A 7,881-nucleotide genomic window follows, 5' to 3' on the forward strand; every position below is an offset into this window, starting at 1 on the left:
GGGGTACTCATGACACTCTTTCTTCTTTCCAACTTTGTGGCTTTTGCTAACTAAGTTCTTTGTAGGGGCACTTATTCTTCCTCCTCATCTAATTCTATTTCTTCCTCATTTGTTTCTTCCTTTGGAATGGTTTTGAGAATTGATGGATTAGGCAATGATCTCTTACTAACTCTTTGTCTTTTGTTCATCTTAACCTTGATCCTCTTTTGTCTCTTCAAAATTGCAAGAGAAGTAGACTATTCTTGCATAGGAGGAATAGAGGTCTTTGGAATTTCTCCCTCTTCAGGTTGGCTTGGAAAAGTAGGAGGCAACTGAAGTTCAACCTAGATTTGGTAGTTCCACCATCCTAGGGCTCTTGTGGACTTGGCTCCCTTTGCTGGGATAGACCTGTTCTACAATGTGCTCTATTTGAATCCTCTAAGGAGAGGCTCTCTTCCTCTTGCCCTTTCTCTCTAAAGGGTGATAATATCCCATTGGTTGATCAAGCTAGTAGACTGTTTCAGGCCTGATAGGAGATTGGAGTGCAAAGGTAGGAATAGTGACTTTCCTCCCTTTACCCCTTTCTGGGCAAGCATGTGCATGGAAGATCACTATATCAGGAATTGGATCAAGTGGAAAAGGTTTCTTGATCTAGTCCTTTATCATTCTAATGAAATGTCTTGCTCCATGATTGATGTCATCTCCTTCCTCTCTATCAACTTCTGCATTTAGAATGGGTCTCTCACCAACTTTTTCTACATTGAATAGGGGATCCAGTAGTTCCTTGGAGTCCTGTAGCCTTATCTCATCAGGGATGGTCAAATGGAGAGCCTTTTCTGCTAGATAAAAAGTCATCCTATAATAGTTTGTGATGTAGACATTGTAGTCATTTTTGGCATTCATCCAATGATATTCAATGGCATCCTCATGATAGAAATCCTTCTCTGCTAGGTTTTCCACTTTTCCCACATTGTCAAAATATGACCTAGGTGAGTTGTACTCTTCAAGAGGATAGTTTTCCCATTCCCACTCAAATGTCAGAATATCCTATTTTCTCTTCACTTGATTTGCTCCTACAACCAATGGCCAATCCCAACAAGGTCTCCATTGTCTTTTGGTCCTCTCATAAGCTGACTCAATCTGTCGAGATATTTCCATTAGGACCAACTTGTCACTTGGGTACCGTAGGAGTTTCTTCAAATTGATAGATGCACCAGCCACCCAAATATATGTAATTGTCCTGAACTAGATGAAATATGCTTTGAGAGTTGTGATTTTTGCCTTGGCTTCCTCGATAAATCTCTTCCCATATTCGATGAATTGAATGATGGCAAAGATGAAAGCATCATTTACGATTGTGTACTCTTTTCTTTGTGACCAAGCATTAGGGTCCTGCACATGACCTTTCTTATATAACCCAAGATAGTTTGTTGCCCTTGCTACAAGTAGGTACACCACATAAGAAGTCATATAGAACTTCTTCTTGTCCTTTACTATCCTCAGCTGCTCACACAAGTTCTCACTAAGTGTAGTGGTGCAATCCAATGGTATCTTTGCATGCTTGATGGTCTCAATAAAGTTGACCATGAATGGAACTAGATAACCTGCTGCAGGTAAGTCCATAAATTTTCTCAAGAGAATGATAGAGTATCTGATGTCATCTTTCATGTATCCCTGAGTCATATCCACTTTGTTAATTTTCTTTCCCCAAGGTGGCTTCTCTATTAAGTATAATGTATGTATAATATCAGTGGCCTCTTGGTGATGATCTTTATACCATCTTTCAACTACTTCATAGGATAGTTGAATGAACTAATCAGCTATGAGAAGATGGAAGGCACTCTCGATATTATCTGGTCAAAGATCTAAGACCACTTCTTTGATGATGCTCTTAACCACCCTTTCATCAGGAATGAAGTGTCGAGACAAGGTCATTATCAATTTGGCTGACTATACGGTCCCTGGATGTGATGTTGCATTCACTAATCTAGAATAGATTAGTGTAGACCATAGGGTTGACCTTTCTATCAGACTGATGCAAACTCTCAGGAATTCTCCCAAGTTTGTGTGTCTGAGGTCAGTATCTTTGATCTTAGCATACTCATCATGTAATCTTGACTTTGGGGGTACACCTTGGAACTTGAAAATTATGAGTTTTGTTGCTAATCTAGCTGTGGATTCCATCTGATCATGTTACCTATGCATTATGAGATAAGAAAACATGATCAGTAATTAGATAGCGTAGGAGAAAGAAAAAAAATGTCCCCCTTGGGGACTTATTTATTTTTTGATTTTTAAATTTAAATTTTTTTTTTTTCAAAATTTAAAATAACAATTAAACAAAACAATTTTTTTTAAAATGTGGAGACAAAACCATCGCGCATGTGCCAAGGCAAGCACGCAAAAGGGAAAGCGCAAGTGTATGAGGGTGCAGGTTGAGTACGCAGCCCAATGCACGTAGGCATGGCCAAGTGTGCAACCCAATGCACACAAGCACAGCCAGGCATGCGGTAGACTGCGCACACATGGCCAGACATGTACGGACTACATGCAGCCTGGGTATGGCCCACCTAAACGTGGCAAGCCTATGAACAACACTAGCACGTGGCTTGTGCATGGTGTGGCTTGTGCTCAGTGGCGCAGGAGGGAGATGGGGGCACTAGAGATAGGGGGGGAGAGTTAACTTGCTCCCTCCTCAAAACACTTAGAAAAAAAATGAAGAAGAAAGAGGGGGGTGGGTTTTATTACCCTTCCCTCTTTACACACGAAAAACAATGTGCACAACGCTTCAGTGCACGCACGCACGAGTGAATGGAGGGAAATTTTAAAAAAAAAATTAAATTTTTTATTTTTTTATTTTATGAAACTTGTGTCTCAATTTTTTTAATGTTTTTGTGTTTTTGACTTTTCCTATTTTTTGTATTTTTTTCAAATTTTTGATTTTTTGTGTTTTTTGAATTTGACTCTATGACGTAAACTCCTAAACAAATTTTCTTCTCTCGACTCTCGAATTGTGAGTTTGGGAGTTGAAAAAAGTAGGGGGTCCTCATTCCTAGCGAGGAATGGGGAGTGTGTTGTGGACACCACAACAAATAGCCCCAAAAAAAGGAAGAAATGACCAAGGCATTTCTTCATCAGCAAATATTTTTCCAACATGTGTCAAACACCAACCAAACTTTGAACATTTTGAGTGTCTTTCAGATGACTCTTCGATCAAAATCTTAGAACTCAAAACCCTCCAGCTCAATGTGTGCCTTTTGTATTCATTCCCTTTGTCATGCTAGGATGCAGTCAATCAAAGTTTTCTAACAAGTTGAGATAATCTTCTGCTCCTCCTAGTCCATTCATTTGAAAACTCCATGAAGGCTTTTGTTAATCAATTGCTTGACCAGATGAGAGAATTAGTTTGAGGGCTCTTGGTGGGATGACCATGTTCCTTTAAATTTATTTAGCTTTTGAATAATCATTCCATGTTGTTCAAAATTTTACTTTTGATGGAACAATACTTTGAAAACAAGATACTTTGTTTTGAGAGCATATCTTTTGCCATTTTCTAGATCTTAGAATCCTTTAGACTTAACACTGTCCTTTCTCTCTCTATTTTTTTTTTAGACTCTTATTCTGTATCCTGACTATGCTTAGACTGTGTAGCCAGAATATTGGTGTCATTTCTTGGATTTAATCTCTTATAAACATCCCTTGCATTCTTTTTTTAGAACTCTTTGAAAACTCTCATGCCAAACAATGATCTTCAGTAACCCTTTGAGGAGACCCCTTCTATTTGAACTAGTTAGAGTTTGGATCATTTCTTGTCATCTTTGACATCAAATTGAATAACACCTAAAATGATCAAATCTTTAATTTTGCAAAGTGTTGAGAACTTGGTGGTCTAGGCCTCTAATTTTCAGACTAAAAATCTCTTATTTCCACAAGAAATATCCATCACTTGGTTGGTATGAAACACATAATGGTCCAAATGGTTTAACAAAGAAATACCTCTTCCAAAAATTGGAACCAAAGAGTGGTAAGTGACTAAGAGAAAAAGTCTCAGATACACCTTACCCCCCAGGACTGATGTAACTTTCGAAAGGAAACACACAACTGAAAGCAAACACATAACATGAAAGCAAATACACTTACAAAAATAAAAATCTAAACTAAATGCAAAAATGAAATCTAACTATTTTTTTTTATTACTCTTTTAGGCCTCAAAATAATGCTTCAGAAACTACCCATTTACAGGCAAAGGAGGAAATTCCCCCTATAAGGAACTAAGCCTAAAAGTGTTTTCTCCCAGGATCTTTGCAATTTGATAAGGACCCATTCACAAGTGTTGAAACTTGGTATGAATGCCCGACTTTGCTTTTGCCTTATCCCAGAGTAGAAAAAGGTTGGAAATCTTGAATGATTTGATCATGGCCTCTTGTCGAACCATCTTTTCACAATAGCTTGATGTTTAGCCATGTGCTCCAATGTAGCTATTCATTTCTCATCCATTTCTAGGAGATTCATCAATCTAATTTGAACTTTGTTAGCATCTTCAGCATACCCACTCATGAATTTCAAAACCAGAATTATGAGATTGAGTGGGACCATTGGTTCTTGTTCATAAACAAGCAAATATGGAGAAGTCCCCAAGGCATTTTTGACTTTCACTCGATCTATCCATAGGGCGTATTTCAGTTGTGTATGCCAATCCCTGGGATTCTCCTTCAACATTCATTTTATTACTATGATCAAGTTCTTGTTTGTAGATTCCACTACCACATTTCCTTGCGGGTACTAATTTGAAAAAAACTTGATGATGACTTTGTTTTAAAATGCCCATTAGGTTAGGAATGGGATGCAAATGTGGACCCATTATCACACACAAGGGTGAAAGGCATTCCAAATTTGGTAACAATATGTTCTTCTAGAAAGTCTGTCACCACCTTAGCAGTGTAATTTCTGAATGTCTCTACCTCCATCCATTATGTTTTGTTTGTCAAATTCTTTTAGGCCGATTTTATGCATTGATTAGTTTTAGAGATACTAGATTTACAAAATTATGATATTATTTCATGACTTGGATTACAAATATATCAGTTATAATTGCTTAGTTGATTTCATTTCATGTGTTGTTAATGATGTTTTGATGATTCTTAGTTAGTAAATGTGGTTTCTTTCATAACAATGTTAACGTGATGTCTTTAATGATGATTATGTTTATATTGATAGAGATGCATTATTATATGTACGCATTTGATGTTAGACTTGTGATTTTTTTGATACTTACCCCATACTCGCAAGTGTATGGTGCGCATGTTTATTTTATCTTTCTGTCTGACGTGTTTGATGTGGTTAAGGGAGGGAGTCATAGTCACTTGATAGTCAGGATCTACATGATTTACCACTCCTTGCCATTGCCTATTTAGTTTAGATATATTATATAAATGTATATGCTCATCTTTTATGCAAGATGCAGGTACCGAGCATCAATTTCCCTGAATTGCCAGGATGAGCGTGCCTAATTACAAATGCTCAAATGGTGAGAATGGGAAGATAATGATCACATCCAATCCCAACCATAGCCTAAAATACTTGTCGTGCAAGGAGGACTCTTAATAGACTGTCTACCCTTTTAAAAAACTCGTGAGTCTTTTGTGCGTATGTTGTTTTATGAGCTGTTGATGAATTTTCTGTTAATTAAGTCTAATTAAAGGATTAAATTAATGATTTAATTTAGTGAAAAATTATTATTACTTTTTAATGTTTAATTATATTTGATTAATTGAGAAATTAATTAAATAAAAAGAATTGAATTCAAAGTTAAAAGTTATAAGAATAAATTTAGAACATGATAATATTTATTTAATTTATTAATAATATATTTAGAGTTCATTTTTAAATAAATGCTAAATATTATTCTAATTTAAGTTAATAAATATTTATCAAATTAAATGTTCAAAAATAAATTAAGAAGTGAAAAGATATTAATTTATGAAAAAGGTTTAAGTTCGCATGATGCGTGCATGAGATTAAAATATAGGAAATTAATTAAAAAGATGAAATATGTGAACTTAATAAAAGTATTTTAATAAAGTGCACTTGAGATATAAAAGTTAATAAATTAAATAAAAGCGAAGTCAAGTGGAAAATTAAATAAAGTAATTTAATAATTCATTTGACGTGCATGAAAGGAATAATAAAATAATATTTTAATTAAAAGCAAACTAATTGTGCATTAAAGAATTAATTAAATAAAATAAATATAATTTTAGAGTTGTGGAGGCAAAAACCCTAAATGGTAATTAGAGTTTATATTAGAGGGTTTTGCGGGTCATTATTGCACACACAAGTTTCAGGGAACATTGGTTTTGGGGAGCATTTGGGAGGGTTTGGAAAAGAAGGGAATTTGTTGGGGCTTGAAGGATTTCATAGGAATTTTCATCTAGCTATTAGAGTTAGCATCAAATCTAGGTAGGATCTCATGGTTCAATTGTATAGTAGTTTTCTCTCTTCAAACTTTTGTCTGCTCCATGTCTTTTACATTTGTTGTTTTTTCTGGTATGCACATAATTGTTCTTGATTGAGAAATATCTGTACATGGACCTAGATGAATACTACGTTGAGTTTACTTTAGAGGATTGTATTTTAATATGAATAGATTGAATAAGAAATTAAGCAAATACGAGAATCTATTGGATATTGAAATTAGGTTTGAGATTTAAAAGATAAATGTTGTCCTTTTTCAATAGATTTTAAGGACAAAAATTAATCAGGGAAAGGGATTGAGATTTAAAAAGAAAATTTTGAATTATAAATTTGAATGGTTAAACTAATTTTTCCTATCAGACTAATAATGTAAAGGTTATTTTAAAAAATAAAAAATAAAAATAATATATATATTATTGTGGAGTTTGTTTGAAATAGATATCATAAGTTTTAATAAAATAAAAATTATAAAATTATAAAACAATTATTAAATTTCATATATAATAATTTAAAAAAATATGGACTTGACGTGGGCGATTTAAATATTATAATTTTTTTAAAAAAAAATATTGGGGGGCAGGGGTTTTCACCCCACCCCACCCTATCTCACCTCTTATTGCTAGTGGGCTGCTGATGTAGTCGTACTTGCGACTGCGATCGTAGGGCCGACTACGAAAGTAGTCGTTAGTGCACAACAATCTTTAATAAGGCTTGTGCATAGTTAATATGTAAAATCATTTTTTAGTAATTTTAATTTATTTTATTAAAATTTAATAAATTTAAATTCCTTTCAATTTTTTATTAAATTTAAAATATATTAAATTTACATTATTATTTAATAATAATTTTGTTGTTAAATTTTATATTATCATTTATTAATAATTTTATTGCTGATTTATATTAATGTTTAATAATAAAATAAATTAGTATTGAATGTAATATAGTTTCTAGTAATTATTAATTATTTTAATAAAATTTGATTTAATTAAAATTTTCTAGTAACAAAAGTTATTTAGTAAAGTCATAAATTTAATTATTGTTGATAAGAATTAATAATATATTTTTTAATAAATTATAATTATTTAAAAATCAATAATGATTACTTTTATAACTTAAATAAATAATTAATTGTTCTCAGATTATTCTTTAGGAAAATGACTATTATAATGAGGGTAATTTTATATATATTGAAGTCGAATAATTGAATGGGTTATTAGGTGGGATAAAATGACAATCTTATACTTTTGACTCTATTGTGCATTTTCAAATCAAACCTAAACTATAAAATTGTACTATTTGCTTGTACTGTCTATGCTTTTGGATTTTGGGGTTGTTTAGATGTTGACTAGTCTAGAATGTAAACCCCAGCCTTTATGAGATTTTTTTTATACCATTTATGTGGCTAGATGTCATGATGTTTCTTGTGAT

Source organism: Cupressus sempervirens, chromosome 6 (assembly GCF_028749045.1).
Source record: "Cupressus sempervirens isolate cs-2001-9-10 chromosome 6, ASM2874904v1, whole genome shotgun sequence".
Classification (NCBI taxonomy): Eukaryota; Viridiplantae; Streptophyta; class Pinopsida; order Cupressales; family Cupressaceae; genus Cupressus; species Cupressus sempervirens.